This window comes from Hordeum vulgare, chromosome 3H (assembly GCF_904849725.1).
Source record: "Hordeum vulgare subsp. vulgare chromosome 3H, MorexV3_pseudomolecules_assembly, whole genome shotgun sequence".
Classification (NCBI taxonomy): domain Eukaryota; kingdom Viridiplantae; phylum Streptophyta; class Magnoliopsida; order Poales; family Poaceae; genus Hordeum; species Hordeum vulgare.
Genome location: NC_058520.1, coordinates 401,683,439 through 401,708,209, shown reverse-complemented (window position 1 = coordinate 401,708,209; position 24,771 = coordinate 401,683,439).

Genomic DNA, 24,771 nt, shown 5'->3' with positions numbered 1-24,771 from the left:
TCTTAGAAAGAGCTAGCGAGATACCACCTATTCATATTGCTTCATGCTTGTTTTGATTGAAGTGTTGGTATTTGAAACTCGTTATTATTTGCTCGTTAGCTGATTATGCCATTGATATTAGCTTACCGTGAGAGCTTTGTGTCATTTGCTTATGTGGATAACTTGTGATCTTGCTAAAATTCTGGTTATGAGTTAGACATAGTTGCAACAAAGTTTGTCAACTGAGTTGCTTGAGGACAAGCAAGGTTTTAAGCTTGGGGGAGTTGATACGTCTCCATCGTATCTAATTTTCCAAACTCTTTTGCCCTTGTTTTGGACTATAATTTGCATGATTTGAATGGAACTAACCTGGACTGACGCTGTTTTCAGCAGAATTGCCTTGGTGTTATTTTTGTGCAGAAATCAAAGTTCTCCAAACGTCCCAAAAATTTACGGGGAGCAGTTTTGGAAAATAAGAAAAAATATCTGCGCCTAGTTCCACCTGAGGGGGTGGGCCAGTGGGCCACAAGCCCTGGCTCCGCCACCACCCCCTGGTGGCGGTGGGCAGGCTTGTGGGGGCCACACGGCTCTGCCGCCCCCAACCTCAGGTCTATAAGTTCACTTTCATCCCAGAAAAAATAAAAAGAGAAGTTTCCGTTGCTTTTACGATATGGAGGTGCCGCCACCACCTGTTCTTCATCTGGAGGGCAGATCTGGAGTCCGTCTTGGGCTCCGGAGAGGGGAAATCATCGCCATCATCATCATCAACCTTCTTCCCTCTCCAATTCCATGAAGCTCTTCGTCATTCATGAGTAATCTATTCGTAGGCTCGCTGGGCGGTGATGAGTAGGCTGTAATCGAGTTAGTTTTGACGGGGATTGATCCCTAGTATCCACTATGTTCTGAGATTGATGTTGCTACTACTTTGCCATGCTTAATTCTTGTCACTAGGGCCCGAGTGCCATGATTTCGGATCTGAAATTATTATGTTGTCACCAATATATGTGTGTTTTAGATCCGATCTTGCAAGTTGTAGTTACCTACTATGTGTTATGACCCGGCAACCCCGGAGTGACAATAACCGGAACCACTCCCGGTGATGACCATAGCTTGAGGAGTTCATGTGTTCACCAAGTGCTAATGCGTTGGTCCGGTTCTTTATTAAAAGGAGAACCTTAATATCCCGTAGTTTCCTTTTGGACCCCGCTGGCACGGGCAGGATGGACAATAGATGTCATGCAAGTTCTTTTCCCTAAGCATGTATGACGACACACGGAATGCATGCCTACATCACATTGACGAACGGGAGCTAGCCACATATCTCTCCGTGTTATAACTGTTGCTTGATGAATATCATCCAAACAAATCACTGACCTATTGCGTACGAGTTTGTCCTACTGCCGTTGTTACTTGTCTTGCTCTCTGCTGCTGTTGTTACTTGTCTTGCTCTGCTGCTGCTGCTGTTACTTGTCTTGCTCTTATGCTGCTGCTGTTACTTGTCTTGCTCTGCTGCTACTCCTGTTACTATTGTCGCTTCCTACTGTTGCTACTTGCTACTGCTGTCACTACTGATGTTCCTTGCCACTGCTATTACTCGTTACGCTCCTGCTACCTGCTACAATTTTGATTCGTTGGTCGTTGACGGGAACAGACAATTTCCGTCAACGGGTAACTTCTGGCGCCATTGATACAATCGTTAGGAATAGTCTGCCATCAACAGATCGTTTCTGACACTGTTGTTATCATACTACTTTGCTGATGACTCTTTGCTTGCAGATACTAATTTTTCACGTGTGGTTGAATCTGATAAATTCAGCTGCTAATACTTGAGAGTATCCTCTGGCCTCCTGTTGGCGAATCAACAAATTTGGGTCGAATACTCTACCCTCGAAAACTGCTGCGATCCCACGCGCTGGTGGGCCATCAACAACATTCTTCTAGTTTCGTTGCCGGGGAGTGCTAGCAGCATTCTTCTGGTGCCGTTGCAGGGGAAGGTCTGTTGTCACGGAGTCAATGAACCACGATGTCAAGGATTCACTTAATCTCGTATGCAATTCCCTTTGTCTACCGGTATGACACTTGCCCGAGATTCAATCATCGGTATCCCTATGCCTTGTTTAATATCATTACTGGCAAGTCTCTTTACTCGTTCTGTAACACATCATCCTGTGGCTAACTCCTTAGTCACATTGAGCTCATTATGATGATGCATTACCGAGTGGGCCCAGAGATACCTCTCCATCACACGGAGTGACAAATCCTAGTCTTGATTCGTACCAACCCAACAGACACTTTCGGAGATACCCGTAGTGCACCTTTATAATCACCCAATTACGTTGTGATATTTGATACACCCAAAGCATTCCTCTGGTATCCGGGAGATCCACAATCTCATAGTCTAAGGAAATGATACTTGACATTAGAAAAGCTTTAGCGGACGAACAACATGATCTAGTGCTATGCTTAGGATTGGGTCTTGTCCATCACATCATTCTCCTAATGATGTGATCCCTTTATCAATGACATCCAATGTCCATGATCGGGAAACCATGACCATCAATTGATCAACGAGCTAGGCAACTAGAGGCTCACTAGGGACATGTTGTGGTATATGTATTCACAAATGTATTACGGTTTCCGGTTAATACAATTATAGCATGAACAATAGAAAATTATCATGAACAAGGAAATATAATAATAACCATTTTATTATTGCCTCTAGGGCATATTTCCAATAGGACCTTCTTCTCAGGTTGTTCTCTAGTAGAATCCTCAGCAGCAGAACAAGTGGCAGCAGTTGCTGCAACAGCAGAATCCTCATTAAACTTTGTCACAACAACTTTTCCTTTTTCTGAAGCTTAGACCAATACTTGTGTTTTTCATGAGGGTAGTCCTCAACGGTGACTACTCTTGAAGGATGTGCTTCATGTTGGTCTCCCTCTGGCAATCTTTTGCAAGGAGGTTTGAGGGAAAACTTCTAGGCATATTTTGGAGTGACATATCTGTATTCCTTCCACTCCTTTGCCCATCTGCGTTCATTCTTTTGAAGTCTTATCTTGCGTTTTGCCATGGTCTCCTTGCCGTGAATTTCTTCATCTGGCATGCAGTACTCAGCAGATATCTCCTCAGGGATCTCAAAAGCAGTGTTGTGTTCCAGTTTCTTGCCACCCTTCTGTTTTCTTGAAGAATTTGTATTCTTGAGGAATTTGAGGACACAGGTAATGTTTCTTCAAGAAATGCTTCAAATGAGTTAAGTTGATGAGAACCTAGTGATTCATCAGCTGACATTTTGTACCTATGAATAGAGTATAGGTGCGAAGAATTTGGAGAGGTCATATGCATTCTCAGATTTGAGGAAATGAAAAATTCTTAATTTGAGGAATTTGACCAGTGTGTTGGGGAATTTGACTAAGCATTCTGATCTTGGGTTCCAGAGTTGTGCAGATTAGAAAATTTACGGAATTGAGAAATCTCGTGAAGAATTTGAGGGCTTAGTGAAATTCATCAAGTGATCTAGGCATGAGTGTGCACAGCTGAGAGATTCTCTCAGGCAAAATTGATTTCACGAGTCCAGAGAAAATAAATGGATCAAACAGGATGGTAAAACAGGATTTTAATTACCGTGTATGAAGAACACGATGAACCGAGGAGGTAAAAACGGAAGTTCTTCGGCTCAGATCTTCAGTGCCCTAACTTGGCGACTAAAGACGGCTATAGCGGCGGCGGAGGAAGATGTTCCGCAGTCGGCGTGAGTCCGACGTCGACAAGGTCGAGTCAGTGAAGCTGTTCCTCACCGGGAACGAGGATGCTAGCGGCGGCGCTAGGTTTTGAGCTCGAGTGGAGGAGTCGAGAGGGAGGAACAATTTTTGATTGAGGGGGTGGGTGTGGTAAGGGACTATTTATAGCTCAGGTGAAAACGGTGTGAAGCAAAAAACTTTTGACAGAACTGCCCTAGCCCCTTCGTCTCCGCATGACACGTGCTACCCACGATCGAAGCGGTGGAAATCATGGTTATCCTAACATGAGTAGTGGGTGCGGTTACTGTGGTAACATTTAAAATTAATTTTTGAATTTTGAGGATTTTGTTGCAAAGTCCTCAGCTGACAAGGACTCGGTGAGGAGTTTGAACAGGTGTCAAACAGAACACATATGAAAAATTGAGAATAGACTGGGTTGAGCTTAGCATAGAGGGGAGTTGGGTTCGATCACATTCACTTAAAAGAAATACCAAATTGAAGACTTAGCAATAAGTGAATGATGTTGAGGACATTGAAAGCTCATTATAATATATATATATATATATATATATATATATATATAGTCAATGCAGATCATCACAGAAAATTTTGAGGAATTTGTGAACAGTCTCAGATTGAAGAATTTTGACTTTGAAGAATTTCCATCTTGAAGACTTCCAAAGTTTGGTGGTGGCGTGACCCATCGTATAAGAATGATGATTTCAGGCGCCGCATACAATTGTCGTAGGGACCTGAGAACCAAATTCTTCATTAATTTCATCACACTTAGAGTGATATTCTTCATTGTTTGGAGAAAATCGTTACTTCGTGTGTTGCACATCTAAGTCATCAATTTTGCATAAGTGTTAGGATGTGTGCATGTTTACAATACATTCGAAGATTCTAAGATATTTAGCTCACACCGCATCTTGCAAAACCTTCTCTCATCCAAGGGATTTGTGAAGATATCTGCTAGCTGGCCGTCAACCTTCACGTGGTCGATGATGATATTGCCCTTGAGTACATGATCACGAAGAAAATGATGACGAATCTAGATGTGCTTGGTCTTCGAGTGTTGTACTGGGTTGTGGGCGAACTTGATTGCACTCTAATTGTCGCAGTAGAGGGGCACATTCTTGATGTTGATGTCGTAGTCTCGGAGGGTTTGCTTCATCCGTAGCAGTTGTGCACAGCAAGATCCAACATCAATGTATCCAGCTTCAATAGTGGAGAGTGATACACAGTTCTGCTTCATTGAGGACCAGCACACTAAAGATCTTCCGAGGAAATGATATGTGCCTGACATTGACTTACGATCCACACGGTCACCAGCATCATTAGAATCAGAATATCCAACGAGGTGAATATTTGAGCTCTTAGGGTACCATAATCCTAGTGTTGGTGTGTGAGCTAGATATCAAAGAATATGTTTCCCAGCCTTATGGTCTGATTCCTTCGGTTTTTCTTGAAAAAATGCACACATGCAAACACTAAGCATAATGTCTGGCCTAGATGCACATAGGTACAATAAGGATCCAATCATAGAACGATATTCCTGCTGATCGAAATCTATAACATTTTCGTCAGTGCAGAGGTGGTCGTTGGTAGGAATAGGAATCTTGACGCCTTTGCATTCATGCATGCTAAATTTCCTCAGAACATCCTTGAGGTATTTCTCTTGAGATATGAAGATGCCATTGCGTTGTTGACGAATTTGCAAACCTAAGGAGAATTTCAGCTCCCCCATCATGGACATTTGATATTCTTCACCCATCATGTAGGCAAATTCATCACTGCAATGTTTGTCAGTACAACCAAAAATAATGTCGTCGACATATATTTGGCACACGAATAGTTCATTGTCATAGGATTTGTGAAAAGGGTAGGATAAGGTGAACCGGATTTGAAGCCTTTCTTCATGAGGAATTCCTTCAATGTATCATACCATGCCCGAGGGGCTTGCTTGAGGCCATAGAGTGCCTTTTTGAGTCTGAAGACTTTGTCAGGGTGCTTCGGGTCTTCAAAATCTTACCATTGAGGAATGCACTTCTCACATCCATTTGATATAGAGTAATATTGTGATGGTTAGCATAAGCAAGTAATATTCGAATAGCTTCAAGTCTAGCAACAGGTGCGAAAGTTTCATCAAAGTCAATTCCTTCAATCTGTGTGTAGCCTTGGGCTAAAAGCCGTGCCTTGTTCCTCACAACCTGGCCATCCTCATCTTGCTTGTTTCGGTAGATCCACTTGGTGCCGATGATATTGTTCTTGCGAGGATATGGTCTTTTGACGAGTTCCCACGCGTCATTTAGCTTGAACTGAAGAAGTTCATCTTGCATGGCTTGAATCCACTCAGGGTCCATGAACGCTTCAGCAACTTTTGAGGGTTCTTTCATAGACACAAAAGAGGATTGCCCACAAAAGTTAACTAAATGTGAATCTTTTGAGCGAGCGAGAGGACCTGGCGCATTTATGTCATCGAGGATTTTGTCAAGTTCCACTTCATTTTCAATCCTTGGATGAGATGGTTGAAGACTTTGGTTGGGCTGAGGAATTTGATATGTAGCATTTTCCTCAGGTGCACCTTCTTGAATTTCATCAGTGTTGGGGACGACTTATTCAACAAGGGGTTGTTCCTCAGTAGGAATGATATCTTCAGTAGCCTTGTTCTTGATAGCTTCCTCAGGATTCAATTTATTTGGCACAAGAGGCAGTTGCTCTCTTTGCGAGCCGTTAGTTTCATCAAACCGCACATCTACAGTTTCAACAACCTTGTTATGATAGGTGTTGAATACTCTGTAGGTGTGCGAGTACTTTGCGTAACCAAGCATAAAACCCTCATGTGCTTTAGCTGAAAACTTTGAGCTATGGTGAACATCTCTAATCCAACATCTTGCACCGAAGACTTTGAAATAACTTACATTGGGTTTCTTGTCAGTGAGGAGTTCATATGAGGTTTTCTTGAGGAATTTGTGAAGATATACCATGTTGATAATGTGGCAAGCAATGTTGATTGCTTCAGGGCCAAAAACGACGAGGAGTCTGATATTCTTCAAGTATAGTCCATGCCATTACAACCAGAGTCCTATTCTTGCCTTCAACGACGCCATTCTATTGAGGAGTATAAGGAGCAGAAAATTCGTGAGTAATAGCAAATTAATCAAGATAATCATCAAGACCAGTATTTTTGAATTCTGTCCCATTATCACTCCTAATGTGTTCGATCTTGGCGCCGAAGTTCGTCGAGGCCCTTGAGGAAAATCGTTTGAAGACTTCCTACACTTGAGTTTTATACAAAATAATGTGTAGCCAAGTATAGCGTGAATAGTCATCAACGATGACAAAGCCATATATGGATGATGCATTGTTTAGAGTAGCATGATGAGTAGTTCCAAATAGATCCATGTGAAGTAATTCAAACGGACGAGTAGTTGTCATGATAGTCTTCGAGGGGTGTTTGGATCTGGTTATTTTTCCACACTCACAAGCACCGCAGAGATGGTCCTTGAGGAATTTGACCGATTCGATGCCAATGGCATGCTTCTTCTTTGCCAATGTGTGAAAATTCCTCATGCCTGCATGACCAAGTCATCGATGCCATAGCGAGCCTTCTGAGGTTTTTGCTAGTAAACATGTGGCTGGTTGAGGAACTGTGGAAAAATCAACAACATACAAGTCTCCTCTCCTAAAGCCTTCGAAGACTTTGGATTTGTCAGATTCCATGATGACTACATATCTATATTTTCCAAAGATGACAATCATATCAAGATCACAAAGCATTGAGACTGACATGATGTTAAGCCCAAGGGATTCTACAAGCATGACCTTGTCCATGTGCCAATCCTTAGAGATAGCCACTTTACCAAGTCCCAATACCTTGCTTTTACCTTTATCAGCGTAAGTGATTTTCTTCAGTGGCGATGGAGCTAGTGGCATATTCATCAGTAAGCGTTTATCACCAGTCATGTGATTTGTGCAACCACTTTCAAGAACCCACTCTGTATTCTTGGGTTTGTCATCCTGCAGATGAATTAGTACAACTTACCATCTCATATGCTTCAGACTTGAAGAGTATGATATCAGTTTCATCAGATAAGAATTTCATCACAAATAGTAAATTTGAGGACGTGTGAAATGTTTGTTCATTTCATCATGTTTTAGCTTGCGTCCAATCAAGCAATTTCCTCAGGTCTCCAGCAAATTCTTCAGATGAGAACTTTCATATGGAGACCTCACCTGCAGAAGTGATTAGTTTGATTTCTTCACCACCCAGATATGAAGGGGTGGCAAAGAGTTCATCATCCTGCGAGCACCATATGAGAATGGAGGCATTGAAGCTAATGCACTTCTTTTCACAGTAGGGTGCTTAGCGTACTCAAATGAATAGGCAGAGAAATTCATTGAGGACTTATGAACATAACGATTTGAGGAATAACGCTCATATTCATGTCCCTTGTAGTTTCTCTGCATATCAAAAGCATTAGTGCGAGTACGAGCATAATTTTGACCATTTGAGGAATTTGATCCTCGTGAAGACTTTGGTCCACCTGAGGAATTTGATCTGGGATTCTAGTTCTTCACTGGTGGTGCCATGAGGACATTCACCTGAAGATTTTTCAAGCAACATTTGGGGACCCGGATTTTCCTCAGGGGTGGCCCATTGCTGCAGTTAGTTCCAACATATCGAGAAATACTTCACCAGATTGAGTTTTGAATAATTTATAGTTGGAGTCAAATGACTCATCAGAGGAATAGGACATTTCACATGTAAAGCCTGTTAGAATGGATGGATCAACGGGAGGACCTTTAGTAGCAACCCATGAGGTTTTGGGGTACTGCTCAGGTTTCCAGTAGGATCCATCAACATTCAATTTCCTCTCGAAGGCAATGCCCTCTTTCCTCGGGTTCCTGTTCAAACTCTGCTTTTTGAGCACATCGCAAAGGGTTTGATTCCCTTTGAGACTTTTGTATATGCCTATCACATACAATTCCTTCAATCATGCATTATCGTCAGTAAAATTTGTGGTTTCCTCAAGTGAATATTTGATACCATAGGAATGGTTGAAGAATTTGTAGCAATAGAAGCATTTGACGATTCTAGTGAAGAATTAGCAGTTTCACGCTCGATGCATTTCAGACATGGTGGAATGAATTCAACCTGAGCGGTACTGATCTGTTGAGCAAGCAATGAATCATTTTCCATTCGAAGATCATCATGAGACATTCTCAACTTCTCAAGATCAAGCTTCCTTTGAAGAAATTCATAGGAAAGTTTCTCATGATCAGCCAAGAGTGTTCCATAACGATCTTGAAGACTATCAAATCTGGATTGCAGACTTTTAACATCTTCAGTGAGGACTTGAGTACGATTCATTTCATCATTCTACATATCATCGCTTTTGTCTAGCAGTTTTTGAAGCTTTTCAATGGCACTTTGTTGCTTAGTGGCAACGTTGGCAAGTTATAGTAACTGGGTTTTTGATAATCATGAAGTTCACAGTCACTAGAATCAGAGGAGGAATTGTGGTTTGGTACCTTCGAACCTTTTTCCATGAAGCAATAGGTTGGAGCGAAGTCGTCAGCATATTCATCAGAGTAGATGGTGTTGTAATTTTCTTCAAGGTTGAAGATTGATTTGCTGATGAATGTGGTAGCTAGTGCAAGACTTGCCACACCATACTCTGAATCCACTTCAGAACCTTCCTCTTCATCACATTCCTCAGGTTCTTCTTCAGAATCCATTTCCTTGCCAGTGAGAGCCCGAGCCTTTCTGAAACTGGTCTTCTTGTGCAATGAGGACTTTGGAGATGAGCATTTTGAAGATTTCTTGTTCTTCTTCGAGTCATCAGAACTTCCATCCTTGTAATTCTTCTTCCTTGATTCTTTCACCCATCAAGGACAATCAGCAATGTAGTGACCAGATTTCTTGCATTTGTGGAACGTTCTTTTCTTGTAGTCCTCAGATGAAGATTCTGATCTCCTCATATCTTTTCTCGAAGATTTTCTAAACTGGCTAAGTTTTGTGAACTTCTGGAATTTCCTCACGAGCATAGCAAGTTCCTGTCCCAGTTCTTCAGGGTCACCAAGACTGCAATCAGAATCTTCTTCTTCAGATGAGGAAATAGCCTTAGCCTTGAGCGCACGAGGTCTTGAGTAGCTTGGTCCATACAAATCTCTCCTTTCTTCTTGTTGGAATTTGTGAGTATTGAGTCTCTCAAGTATATCAGCAGGATCAAGCATCTTGTAGTCTCTTCGTTCTTGTATCATCAGAACCAGTGTGTCAAATGATGGATCAAGAGATCGTAGCAGTTTCTTCAAAACTTCATGGTCAGTGATGTCTCTTGCTCCGAGTGCTTGCAGTTCATTTGACAGCTTTCATTATGAGCCTCTTGAAGCGATTGAAGAGATTGCGAAGAACATCGACACGAGAGTCACGTTGTGTTGAGACTCCCTATTTGACTCTCGACAATCTATCCCAGATAAGCTTCGATGTGCCCAAAGCACTAACTCTGCCATACTGACCTTTGCTATGGTGGCCACAGATGTTATTCTTCGCTTACAAGTCTAGTTGCTTAAACTTCTTCACATCATCGGCAACGATAGTAGCAGTGATGGAGGGAATACCATTTTCCAAAATATACCAGAGATCATTGTCAATTGCTTGAAGATGCATTTGCATCTTGGTCTTCTAGTAGGGGAAGTCCTTACCTTCAAAAGTAGGACATCCAACAGTAACCTTGATCATACTTGCGGTCTACATTACTAAAATTCCATGCGGTTAAAATAAAATCACACAGAACAAGTGAGTACCTTGCTCTGATACCAAATGAAAGTGTGTTATATCGACTAGAGGGGGGTGAATAGGCAATTTTTACAATTTCATCTCTGAGGAAATTCCTAGTGAGGAAAGACCTCAATTATGAACTGAGTGCAGCGGAAATAGAACCAGATCAGGAGCGCAAAAACGTCTACTGCAAAGTACTCAGCGAGAACTGAGAGATTCGGTTTGCACAAGTCACAGGTATAGGATAAGCAGGTGAAGATTAACTCAGGTGAAGAATTTGAGGTTGAGGAAATTAAGAGAAAGTCTTCAGTCAAATTCTTCAAACAGTATAGATGAAAGTTTTCAACATACAATTAAGGAAATGAGTGAGTTCAAGAAATAGAACCACTAGCTTGATGAAGACAGTTGTTGATGACCCAGTTCGAACTGATGTGATAGTTGTATGTCTAGTTTGGAGCGGCTTGGTATTGAAACCAAAGGACACACAATCCCCGGAAACAAAGTCCCTACCGTATTCTCCTTGAGATAAGGACACACAGTCCTCACCCAATAGTCGTGGTAAGTCTTTAGGGCAGACTTCCAAACCCTCACAAACTCGGACACTCGGTGATCCACAATTGACTGTTAGATTCTCTAGACGCTCACGCTTAACCTTTTGGAGGATACACAATCCTCAAAGGTAACAAGCGTAGGTTCCACACAGGAAAAACTTCTTCAATGATGCTCAATCACTTGGGTTTTTGTTTGGGTTTGGGTGTTTGGGGTATTTCCTCACTTGATGATTTTCAGTCAAAGGCTCTGAGGAATTTGGCTTGCTCTAAATGACTAGTGTCAGTTTCTCACGGAGGATCCAACCAACTAGTGATTGTTGGGGGCGGCTATTTATAGCCTGGGAGCATCCTGACATGATTTGGTATAAATGCCCTTTAATAATATGACTGTTCGTTGGATAAGATCTGTGATAGGTGGCGCGTGGGGCGGCAACGGTCGGAACTTTCAACTGTGAAAGTCCTCATGTCTCTCATATTCCTCACTTTGAGGATTTGGTAGATGTAGGTTTGGGTTGAGCATCATGAGGAAGTTCGTTCCATAGTTTTACCTCGACCCCCTTTAACAGTACGGTGTTCCTATCACTCAAGTATAAAGAAAATGAAACAAAAAGAGTAAATATTCAAGCTTCAAAGGCTTCAGAGTATTTTCTTCAGGACACACCTAATTCCTCATCTTCAATATCTTCACAAGGAATATCAATTTCTCCGCAATCAAAGTCTTCAAGGAATGACCAAAGCCTTCATCCGAAGACATTCATTTTTGGGGGTCGATATTCATTGAATAACTCGAACTCCTCAGTGAATTATAGAGCCTACGTATACTCACAAACATATGAGTCTCTTAACCTATAAGTCTTCAAACCACCGAAATCACTAAGGGGCACTAGATGCGCTTACACATTTTCTTCATGCTCTGAAAGGTTAGCACTAATAATAACAAGATATATCTTGTTTTCATCAAGATAAGCATACTTCAGAGTATCAGGTAATTCTTTAAGCTCAAACACGGGATCGACCTTGGGTGGAGGAGGATCCCCAAGTATTTCAATAGGCAGTTTGTGTTTTAAAATAGGCTGCTGAACAAAGAAAATCTTATCTATTTCATTTCTTTCATTCATATGCATATAATTTTCATGATCTAGCAAATATTGTTCTAAGGGATCAATAGGAGGCATAGCGATAGAAGCGAGGCCAATAATTTCATATTTACTAGGCAATTCTTTGTCATGGCGTTGTCTACGAAATTTAGAGAAGTTGAACTCATGAGACACATCCCCAAAACTTAAAGTAACCGTTTCTTTCTCACAATCAATCTTAGCACTAACACTATTCAAGAAGGTTCTATGAATATAATGGGACAAAAGTCATCTTGTGGGGAACCAAGAACAAGAAAATTAGTAGGATACTTTATTTTCCCACACAAGACTTCAACATCTTTAACAATCCCAATTGGTGCAATAGTATCTCTAGTAGCAAGCTTGATGGTAACATCAGTTTATTCTATTTCAGCTGGTGCAATATCATTCATACTTTCTTGGTATAAGGTAAAGGGAATTTCACTCCCACTAGCACCCACATCACATTAGCCATGATAACAATGATCTCCTATTTTAACATAAACAACAGGCACGCAAACAATATGTCTATGTTTACCGTTAGTATCACATCTAGCAATTCTAGCAGCTTCATCACAGAAATGAATGACATGCCCTCCTAAGTGGAAGCTCGTGGCCTCGGTGGAGTCCCCCTCCCATGCCCAAGTGGAAGTCCCTATGCTCAGCAGTGGCGGAATGACTTTTGAACCGCGACTATGCCCACGCCATAGTGGAAGCCCTTGCATCGCGCTTAGGATCGATCGAAGAACACGTCCCACGGGCCGCAACTAACACGTCTTTTAGGTTGACCCGTGCTTGATACGACAACTACATTTCTTCTGAGGTTGATCCGTGTTGGGCACCTTGGCCGCTTTTACTCTTTTTCGGTTTTCGACTTGCGAACGAGCTCACTGGGCTGGCCCGTGTTGGGTGAGGCAGCCGCACCTCTACTTTTTGGGCTCGCGAACAAGTTAGCTTTGGATTTTCTACCGATGGTCTTGGTTTTCTGGTTTTCGTGGAGCTTCCCTAGTTTTGTGCCCTCTTACCATTCCCAAATGCAAGCGGGGATTCCCAAATGCAAGCGGGCAAGCGCGTGCCGTCAAAACAAGGTGTTTGTTGTGCTGGACTTCCCTCAAGGGGCCTTGCGAGGTGGTCCTCGCGAACAGCAGCCACGTGCGCCAACCGCCCGCGCGAAGAAGGTGAGCCCTTGAGCGTTGCGCGTTAGGAGCCCTCACAATCATGCTCGGGGCCTGGGCCCTAGCACCATGATTCATCGGAGCGAACGCACAGGAGGTGCAAGCTCGACAAGGACTGTCAAGGAGGAGATTATTTTTGGCCCAGAATAGCATTGAGATCAGTTTGGGGCGCGAAGGACATAACCCCTTCTTCATGCCGCCATTGCGCCAGCATGTTGCATTGCAGGAAAAGGAAGGCGACGCAAAAGAGGGGGATCCGAGCTACCGAAGCACCACCTGAAGGTGGCTCGGGTGGATCCCTTGCGAGGGTACCGGCCTCGTGAGATTCACACAAACAACCGTTGGGGGGGGCTAGTCGCGCATCCGCAGGGCCGCGTCGAGGGGCTGCCCCCGTTAACCTCGCGACAGACTGTGGCCGAGGAAACACGAAGATGGGAAATGCATGGGGGCTGCTGGCCTGCGGCCCGGGCGCACGTCAGGAATGGGGCCTCGAGAGCTACATGATGTGGGCCCTCGTTAGCAGAGTGCAGGAAACACACAGAGAAAAACAGAAGACATCGCACAAGAAACAAAGACACCCCAAGCGTAACAAGCAACCATTACTCGACGCAAAAGTAAGTTACAAATGTTTAACGCCCCCATGGGGCCAAGGGTTCTTTGATGTAGCGAATAAAGGTTGAGTAAGATCAAGCAGAGGGGGCGCCATTCTCGTCATCACCCTTGGAGGCTGGGGCTTCGACTGGGCTCCGGCGCTCCGTAGGCACCGGATCCATCGAGCAGGAGAGGTCGAACACGGGATTGTGGTGGCGCAGGTTGGAGAAGACGCGCGTCAGCGTGTTACCCAGGAAGTCGCGCACGCCGGACTCGATGTCTTCCTCTACCTGGGAGGCTGATACGTCCATTTTGCATCATGCTTTCATGTTGATATTTATCGCTTTTTGGGCTGTTATTTCACTTCACGGTACAATACTTATGCCTTTTCTCTCTTATTTTGCAAGGTTTATATGAAGAGGGAGAATGCTGGCAGCTGGAATTTTGGCCTGAAAAAGGAGCAAGTTTGAGATACCTATTCCGCGCAACTCCAAAAGCCGTGAAAATTAACGAGGATTTTTTTTGGGATTTATAAAAAATACTGGGCCGAAGAAGTGCCAGAGGGGCGCCAGCAGGAGGCCACAAGCCTGCTAGGCGCGGCCACCCCCTGGCCGCGCCTAGGGGGCTTGTGAGCTCCCTGCTGGCCCACTGGCCCCCCTCTTTTGCTGCAAGAACGGTTTCGGTCTGAAAAAAATCAGGAGGAGGCTTTTCGGAGGATTCGCCGCCAACACGAGGCGGAACTTGAACAGAACCAATCTAGAGCTCCGGCAGGATGATCCTGCCGGGGAAACTTCCCTCCCGGAGGGGGAAATCGTCACCATTGTCATCACCAATACTCCTCTCATCGGGGGGACTCATCACCATCAACATATTCATCAGCACCATCTCATCTCCAAACCCTAGTTCATCTCTTGTAACCAATCTCTGTCTCGCGACTCCGATTGGTACTTGTAAGGTTGCTAGTAGTGTTAATTACTCTTTGTAGTTGATGCAAGTTGGATTACTTGGTGGAAGAGTTTATGTTCAGATCTTTGATGCTACTCATTACCTCTCTAGTCATGAATATGATTACGCTTTGTGAGTAGTTACTTTTCTTCCTGAGGACATGGGATAAGTCATGCTATAAGTAGTCATGTGAATTTGGTATTCGTTCGATATTTTGATGTTTTGTTTGTTGTTTTTCCTCTAGTGGTGTTATGTGAACGTCGACTACATAATACTTCACCATTATTTGGGCCTATAGGAAGGAATTGGGATGTATTAAGTAGATGATGGGTTGCTAGAATGACAGAAGCTTAAACCCTAGTTTATGCGTTGCTTCGTAAGGGGCTGATTTGGATCCACTAGTTTAATGCTATGGTTGGACTTTGTCTTAATTCTTCTTTCGTAGTTATGGATGCTTGCGAGAGGGGGTTAATAATAAGTGGGATGCTTGTCCAAGTAAGGGCAGTACCCAAGCGCCGGTCCACCCACATATCAAACTATCAAGGTAACGATCGCGAATCATATGAACTTGATGAAAACTAGCTTGACAGAATTTCCCATGTGTCCTCGGGAGTGTTTTACCTCCTATAAGACTTTCTCCGGGATTGTTCCTTGCTACAAAAGGTATTGGGCCACTTTGCTGCATCGTTGTTCTTTTGTTACTTGATACTTGCTACGAATCATCTCACCACACAACTACTTGTTACCGATAATTTTGGTGTTTGCAGATATTACCTTGCTGAAAACCACTTGTCAAATCCTTCTGCTCCTCGTTGGGTTCGACACTCTTACTTATAGAAAGGAATATGATAGATCCCCTATACTTATGGGTCATCAAGACTCTTTTCTCGCGCCGTTGCCGGGGAGTGAAGCGCCTTTGGTAAGTAGAAATTGGTAAGGAAACATTCATATAGTGTGCTGAAATTTATTGTCACTTGTCACCATGGAAACTAATCCTTATAGGGGCTTGTTCGGGGTATCTTCACCTCGAACGGAAGCACAAAGATTTGCTCCTCAACCTGTTGCACCTACTGAAAATATTTTCAATGAATTTCCTTCGGGTATGCTTGAGAAACTACTGGCTAATCCTTTACAGGAGATGGAACATCACATCCAGACTTGCATGTAATCTATGTAGATGAAGTTTGTGGTTTATTTAAGCTTGCAGGTTTTCCCGAGGATGAGGTGAATAAGAAGGTATTTCCGTTATCTTTGAGGGATAAGGCGTTGACATGGTGTAGGCTATCTGATGATACTGGATCATGGAACTACAATCGGTTGAAATTGGAATTTCATCAAAAGTTTTATCCTATGCATTTAGTACATCGTGACCGGAATTATATTTATAATTTTTGGCCTCGTGATAGAGAAAGCATAGCTCAACATTGGGGGAGGCTTAAATCAATGTTATATTCATGCCCCAACCATGAGCTCTCGAGAGAAATTATCATTCAGAACTTCTATGCTCGGCTTTCTCATGATGATCACACCATGCTTGACACTTCTTGTACCGGTTCTTTTATGAACAGAGAAATTGACTTCAGATGGAATTTATTGGAAAGAATTAAACATAACTCTGAAGATTGGGAGCTTGATGAAGGTAAGGAGTCAGGTATGAATTTCAAGTTTGATTGCGTTAAATCCTTTGTTGAAACAAATACTTTTTGTGATTGTAGCGCTAAGTATGGACTTGACTCTGAGATAGTAGCTTCATTGTGTGAATCGTTTGCTGCTCATATTGATCTCCCCAAAGAGAAGTGGTTTAAATATCATCCTCCCTTAGAAGTCAATGTAGTTAAACCCAATCCAATTGAAGAGAAAGTCATTGCCTATAATGATCCTATTTTTCCTAGTGCTTACATTGAGAAACCACCTTTCCCTGTTAGGATAAAGGATCATTCTAAAGCTTCAACTGTGATACGTAGGGGCTACATTAGAACACCTACACCCCCTGAGAAAATTAGAGTTGAACCTGACATTACTATTATCAAAGATCTCCTGTCCGACAATGTTGATGGCCATGATATTCACTTCTGTGAAGTTGCTGCTAGAATTGCTAAACCACACGCTAGAGACAAACATAGGCCTGTTGTTGGCACACCTGTTGTTTCTGTTAAGATAGGAGATCATTGTTATCATGGTTTATATGACATGGGTGCTAGTGTTAGTGCAATACCTCAATCCTTATATGATGAAATTAAAGACGAGATTGCACCTGTCGAGATAGAACCCATTGATGTCACTATTCAGCTTGCCCATAGAGATACTATCTGCCTTGTGGGAATTGTTAGGGATGTTGAAGTCTTGTGTGGTAAAACGAAGTATCCTGCTGATTTCCTCGTTCTTGCTACCACACAAGATAGCTTTTGTCCCATCGTATTAGGCTGACCCTTTCTCAATACCGTTAATGCTCATATTGACTATCAGAAGCAAACTGTTACTGTTGGCTTGGAAGGTGTGTCACACGAGTTCATTTTCTCCAACTTTGGTAGACAACCTCATGAAAAGGAGTTGCCTAGTAAGGATGAAACTATTGCCTTAGCTTCTATTGCCGTGCCTCCTACTGATCCTTTAGAGAAATACTTGCTTGAGCATGAAAATGATATGCATATGGATGAGATAGATAATGTTGTCTTAGAACAATATCCTATCCTTAAGAATAATTTTCATGTTGAACTGCTTGGGGATCCACCCCCACCAAAGGGTGATCCTGTGTTTGAGCTTAAAAATTTCCTGATACTCTTAGGTATGCTTATCTTGATGAAAAAGAGATATATCATGTCATAATTAGTGCTAGACTCTGAGAGCGTGAAGAAAAGAAGTTACTAAAAACTCTGAGGAAGCACCGTGCTCCTATTGGATATACTCTTGATGATCTTAAGGGCCTTAGTCCCACTCTATGCCAGCACAAGATTGAAACTGATGATGATTCCAAACCAGTTGCCGATCATCAATGAAGATTAAATCCTAAGATGAAAGAGGTAGTAAGAAAAGAAATACTAAAGCTCCTAGAAGCAGGTATTATCTATCCTGTTGCTCATAGTGATTGGGTGAGTCCGGTGCATTGCGTCCCTAAGAAGGGAGGCATCACTACAGGAATTAGCTTCTTTGCCATCAGTCATCACAGACGGCAAAGAGTAAATCCCGGACGGCAAAGACAATACCACAGACGGCAAAGAATCTCACGTCCGACAAAATTTATGCGTCATCCTACGACGGCATCGTAGCTTCTTTGCCGTCTGTCTCCCCAAAGCGGACGACAAAGAGCTTTGCCATCAGCTTTTCATAGGAGCAGTCGGCAAAGTGATCGAGACGGCAGCCGACAGGCGTTGCCTCCATTAGGGGCTAACGGAGGCTTTGCCGTTTGCCTCCCCCTCTTCTTTGCCGTTTGCCTCCCCCTCTTCTTTGCCGTCCGCCTCCCCCCTCTTCTTTGTCGTCTGCCTCCTCCTCCTCCCCCCTCCACTCTTTGATGTCTGCCTACCCCTCCCCCCTCCTCTATGCCCTATTCTTTGTCGTCTGCCCCCTGGAAGCAGACGACAAAGATACTATATGGCAGATCCTACTGTCGAGGTTACACAGCTGGGCGCCACGTGGCATCTTTGCCGTCGGCCAGCTGACGGCAAAGGCCTTTGCCATCAGCTGACAGACGGCAAAGAGCCTATATTGTCACATTTTTGTTTATTTTTTCTATTTCACAACACATATAAATATAATTCATAGCACATATATGATAAATAGGTTACAACACATATATGATATACATATAAAGCTCATCAATGCCATTTGTTCATCAACGTAGATCCCATGTATCAAAAGAACCAACACATACAAAGTTTCATCCATATATATATACATATAGTTGCACATATATTGTTCATCCATATATACATATACATATAGTTCCACATTGTTCATCAACTCAAATAAAAACGGAAACTAAAGCACTCCAATGCCAGCTTCCATGCATGTAGTACATCCAATCTGCAAAATGGGAATAAGAAAGTCAGAAGAACAAGAACAACAACATATATATAACAAATAAGCTAAATTGAAGAAGAAAGAGAAGAAGGAAGAAGAGAACAAGGAGAAGAAAAACAAGAAGGAGGAGGAGGAGGAGGGGAGGGGAAGGGGAAGGAGAAGGAGAAGGAGGAGGAGAAGAAGAAAAACGAAGAGAAGGAGAAGGACAAGAAGGAGGAGAAGAAGGTTGAGAGAAGAAGAAGGAGAAGAAGGAGGGCTCCTTCTCCTTCTTCTCCTCCTTCTCCTTCTCCTTCTCTTCTTCTCCTCCTCCTCCTCCTTCTTCTCCTTCTCCTTCTCCTTCTCTTCTTCTCTTCTTCTTCTTCTTCTTCCTTCTTTTCATTTCTTCTCTTCTTCTCTTCTTGGAGCTAAATTAGCTAACTATGTCTTTCTGGAGCTAAATGGGCTAATTATGTCATTATAGAGGAAAACAAGCTAAGTATATAATATTAATGAGCTAACCAAGGTTCTTATACCATTTTGAGCTTATAATGTCTTTTTGGAGCTAAGTTGGCTAATTATATCATTGTTGGGGAAATTAAGGCAAGGAGAATATGAAAGAGGAGAAGAAAGAGGAGGAGGAGGAGAAGAAGAATAAATAAAGAAGAAGGAGGAGAAGGATGAGGAGGAGGAGAAGGACTAGAAGGTCCTTGGCCTTCTCCTCCTCCTCCTCCTCCTCCTCCTCCTCCTTCTTCTTCTCTTCTTCTTCTTCTTCTTCTTCTTCTTGTTTCTTTTCATTTTTCCTATTTCTTCTCCTCTTCTCCTCTTCTTGGAGCTAAATTAGCTAGATATGTCTTTTTGGAGCTAAAAGGGCTAATTATCCCATTTTAGAGGAAAACAAGCTAAGTATATAATATTAATGAGCTAAGCAAGGTTCTTATGCCATTTTTAGGTTATTATGGCATTTTGGAGCTAAATGGGCTAATTATGTCATTGTTGGGGAAATTAAGGCAATGAGAATATGAAATAGGAGAAGAAAGAGGAGGAGGAGGAGAAGCAGAAGAAATAAAGAAGAAGGAGGAGAAGGAGGAGGAGAAGGAATAGAAGGTCCTTGGCCTTCTCCTCCTTCTCCTCCTCCTCCTCCTTCTCCTTCTTCTCTTCTTCTTCTTCTTTCTTTCTTTTCATTTTTCCTATTTATTCTCCTCTTCTCCTCTTCTTGGAGCAAAATTAGCTAACTATGTCTTTTTGGAGCTAAATGGGCTAATTATCTCATTGTAGAGGAAAACAAACTAAGTATATAATATTAATGAGCTAACCAAGGTTCTTATGTCATTTTGAGGTTATTATGGAATTTTGGAGCTAAATGGGCTAATTATGTCATTGTTGGGGAAATTAAGGCAAGGAGAATATGAAAGAGGAGAAGAACGAGGAGGAGGAGGAGAAGAAGAAGAAATAAAGAAGAAGGAGGAGAAGGAGGAGAAGGACTAGAAGGTCCTTGGCCTTCTCCTCCTTCTCCTCCTCCTCCTCCACCTTCTCCTTCTTATCCTCCTCCTTCTTCTCCTTCTCCTTCTCTTCTCTTTCTCTTCTTCTTTTTGTTCTTCCTTTTCATTTCTCCTCTTCTCCTCTTCTTGGAGCTAAATTAGCTAACTATGTCTTTTTGGAGCTAAATGGGCTAATTATCCCATTTTGGAGGAAAACAAGCTAAGTATATAATATTAATGAGCTAACCAAGGTTTTTATGCCATTTTGAGGTTATTATGGCATTTTGGAGCTAAATGGGCTAATTATGTCATTGTTGGGGAAATTAAGGCAAGGAGAATATGAAATAGGAGAATAAAGAGGAGGAGGAGGAGAAGAAGAAGAAATAAAGGAGGAGAATGAGTAGGAGGAGGAGGAGAAGGACTAGAAGGTCCTGGGCCTTCTCCTCCTCCTCCTCCTCCTGCTCCTCCTTCTCCTTCTTCTCTTCTTCTTCTTTTTTCTTTCTTTTCATTTTTCCTATTTCTTCTCCTCTTCTCCTCTTCTTGGAGCTAAATTAGCTAACTATGTCTTTTTGGAGCTAAATGGGCTAATTATTTCATTTTAGAGGAAAACAAGCTAAGTATATACTATTAATGAGCTAACCAAGGTTCTTATGCCATTTTGAGCTTATTATGGCATTTTGGAGCTAAATGGGCTAATTATGTCATTGTTGTGGAAATTAAGGCAAGGAGAATATGAAAGAGGACAAGAAAGAGGAGGAGGAGAAGAAGAAGAAATAAAGAAGAAGGACGAGAACGAGGAGGAGGAGGAGAAGGACTAGAAGGTCCTTGGCCTTCTCCTCCTTCTCCTCCTCCTTCTCCTTCTTATCCTCCTCCTTCTTCTCCTTCTCCTTCTCTTCTCTTTCTCTTATTCTTCTTGTTCTTCCTTCTCATTTCTCCTCTTCTCCTCTTCTTGGAGCTAAATTAGCTAACTATGTCTTTTTGGAGCTAAATGGGCTAATTATCCCATTTTAGAGGAAAACAAGCTAACTATATAATATTAATGAGTTAACCAAGGTTCTTATGCCATTTTGAGGTTATTATGGCATTTTGGAGCTAAATGGGCTAATTATGTCATTGTTGGGGAAATTAAGGCAAGGAATATATGAAATAGGAGAAGAAAGAGGAGGAGGAGAAGAAGAAGAAGAAATATAGAAGAAGGAGAAGGAGGAGGACGAGGTGGAGAAGGACTAGAAGGTCCTTGGCCTTCTCCTCCTTCTCGTCCTCCTCCTCCTCCTACTTCTTCTGTTCTTCTTCTTCTTCTTCTTCTTTCTTTTCATTTTTCCTATTTCTTCTCCTCTTCTTGGAGCTAAATTAGCTAACTATGTCTTTTTGGAGCTAAATGGGCTAATTATGTCATTGTTGGGGAAATTAAGGCAAGGAGAATATGAAAGAGGAGAAGAAAAACTTACCGTAGTGGTCATCAAGGAGGAGAAACACCCGGAGAAGGGTCGTGCGATGCCGCTCGGGAGTTATTCTGCGGAATAGATATTTTGCAATGTCTCAGTTTGCATGATGACACTCAATTATTAATACTAGTTTATAACGAAACTCACCGTGCCAATCGAAGAGAAGACGGGCATCGGTGGAGGGACTTGACCGCTCTTCTCGCACAGACCCTGAAGAGTGGGTCGTATTAGTTAGTAATGAAACAGATATTACACACTTGATTTGGCTAATGTAAAAAAACTTACCACAAAAATCTCGTGCAAGGCCCGTTGACCCGCCTCATTCCAGGACCTCTCCTCCTCAATCAATCGTGCCGTGGTCTAGTCCCTCTCATCAAGAGCAGCCTTACTTGCCAATCTCTCTTTCTCAAGAGCAGCCATGCTTGCCAATCTCTCTTTCTCAAGAGCAGTCTAGTTTGCCAATCTCTCTTTCTGAAGAGCAGTCTGAAACACCATTCCTCGTTACCACAGTAATGATCTATGGTGACACACATAATGAAATGGATGAAAGTGTTCTTAGTCCTACAACTAACCTCGATGGCAAGATCGACTGGCCGTGGACGATGCATTATCTCAGGATAGCTGCTCGGCTGGCGCGCCTTGATCTCCAGGAGAGTGAGTGGACAACGTATTATCCCATCTTCAATGGCTATCGAGCCATGGGGCCTCCCGCCACCAGATATCATCACCAGCTCTGGATCCAAAGGTTCCTCGCTAGGGTTAAAGTCATCCCCTTTCGTAGCCTTCCCCGCGTCCCTGTATGCCACGAGCTTCTGGTGGGATGATATGTTGGTGAAGTTATTGGGATCATCCAGGTCAGACTCAGAGAATGTCTTCGCCTTCTTGTACGAGGCAGTATGGGCCATGCCATAAAGGTCGTACAAGTGTGGCATCTCCGTCTTATTGTGATGCGCCTAAAAGAGAGGAACAAAATATTAGCATGAAGAATGAATTGCATGAATCAAGAAGCAAATCACATACCCAGTTTCGTCCGAACTGAAGTAAGTTGGCGCTTCCTTGATGGTGTGGCACACCAACCATTTGGCTACGCCGATCCTTCGCATTCTCGCGGACGGCTCGCCAGCTGCCTGTGCACCACTCATCAACCAACGCCTCCCAACAATCCATCTTATCCGCACACCATCTCGGGGGCACCTGTAAGTTATTAGAAATAATTTTGAGCGCTATGGCTATGAATGAAATCAAGAAAACTACGTAGAAGGACTTAAGAATAGGTAATTACCTTCATGTATTGCTCCTTCTTCAGAAACTTTCCGCGGCAATCCTTCTTCTGCTTCTTAATACCACGCGTGGCGTAGTAATCTCGAATAGCCTGCGGCCGAGCCTCGTGGCATAAGTCCTGTAGTAACCGCCTACACTCGGCCTCGAAAACCCTGGCCGCCTCCTCCTCATATCCATCCTCACACCTATAGAAGGTCTGCAATCAAACGTGAAAACACCGATTAGTACAATAATTAGCTATATTGTTCATTTTAGATTCTGTAAAAGGATAATTTACCCAAAAGCTCTTTATCACCATCTCGGCCCTCGTGTGGCACAAGACACCATCTATAATCTCCTCCGGCGGGCCTGCGCAGCCTCGTAGTGCTCCCAGGAAAATCCTAGTGTAGGAACCTGACCCTCACGAGGCAACGTGACAAACCCCGGGAAATTTGTCCCGCAAAGCACACCAAGGACGGAGTTCGGCCTGCGGACTCCAAGAGGGTGTACCCATCCCCTACAGTATGATAAGGTCAACGCATTAGATATTTGAACAAACTTGAAGGCAAAAGCTAAAAAAAGAGTAAATGTACTTACCTATCTCCTTGAGGTTTAATCCCCGGCCTCTGCTCGCGGGTAGCCGGCACGACCGGGAGACGTGTACTACCACACCTGTAGACGATGGCCCCGTACACCCGCACATCACCCTCACTATCCGTAAGCTCATCCCCGCCATCCCCGCCCCCTGAGCCACCTGGACCCTCGGTCCAATCCGGCAACTCGGTCTGATCCGGCCAGGTCTCCCATCCGGGCCTCTCCACGCCGGGTGAAGCCTCCGGAACCGTAGTCTCGTGGGCCGAATGCACCGCGACCCGAGGCTGCTCCTGGACCGGAGTCTCATGCGACGAATGCCCGTCAACACCAGGCTTCTCGAACGGAGTCCCCGTAGCCTCCTCCGCAAACGGGTCGACCATAGTAGTCCTATGCTCGGGTGAATGAGCTGGTGGTGGTGGCGAGGACGGCTCAACAGTCCTCCTGGATCTTCCGCGGCCACCACCTCTCCCTGTACCCTTCCCCTTCTTCCCTACCCGACTAGCACCTCTCCCAGTGGGCAATGCCGCTGACGAAGAAGAACCCACGGGTGGTGTCGACAGACTGTCTGCCAAGGCTCTACCGAGAGATAGGGGTGGAAGGGAAGTACCACCCCTCGTGCGGGGCGCGTGGGAACAACCCGTCGAGCGATCTGGACCAGCGCCCACCATCTTTCCACACCTGGTGACCTGCCATGATAAATATTAAAAGAAATTAGTACAACATAAAAAAATTGAATAACTGACATGAATAATAATATGTACATGAATAATAAAGATTAAAAAATATATAATTTAAGTTGTGAATCTTACAAACTAATAATCATCATCAATAAATGCATCATCATCATCACTATCACACATGTCTTCATGAATGACGTGATCGTCGGGTTCAACGGCGTGAAGTTGTGAAAGGCCTTACTTTAATCGTTGAAGCATTGACAGCTCATCCGCATCAGTAACCTCTATGAGTTCCAGGTCTTCTGGTTCCGGCTCAGGGCTAGAGTCGGATTCATTGTCGCTGTCTACTTCCATGTTCTTGGGTGAAGCACGGCGGTTCTTGAAATGTTTCTTGGAAAGACGTGTTTCTTGGAAGAATTCTCCATCATATGTGTCTGGGTTAAT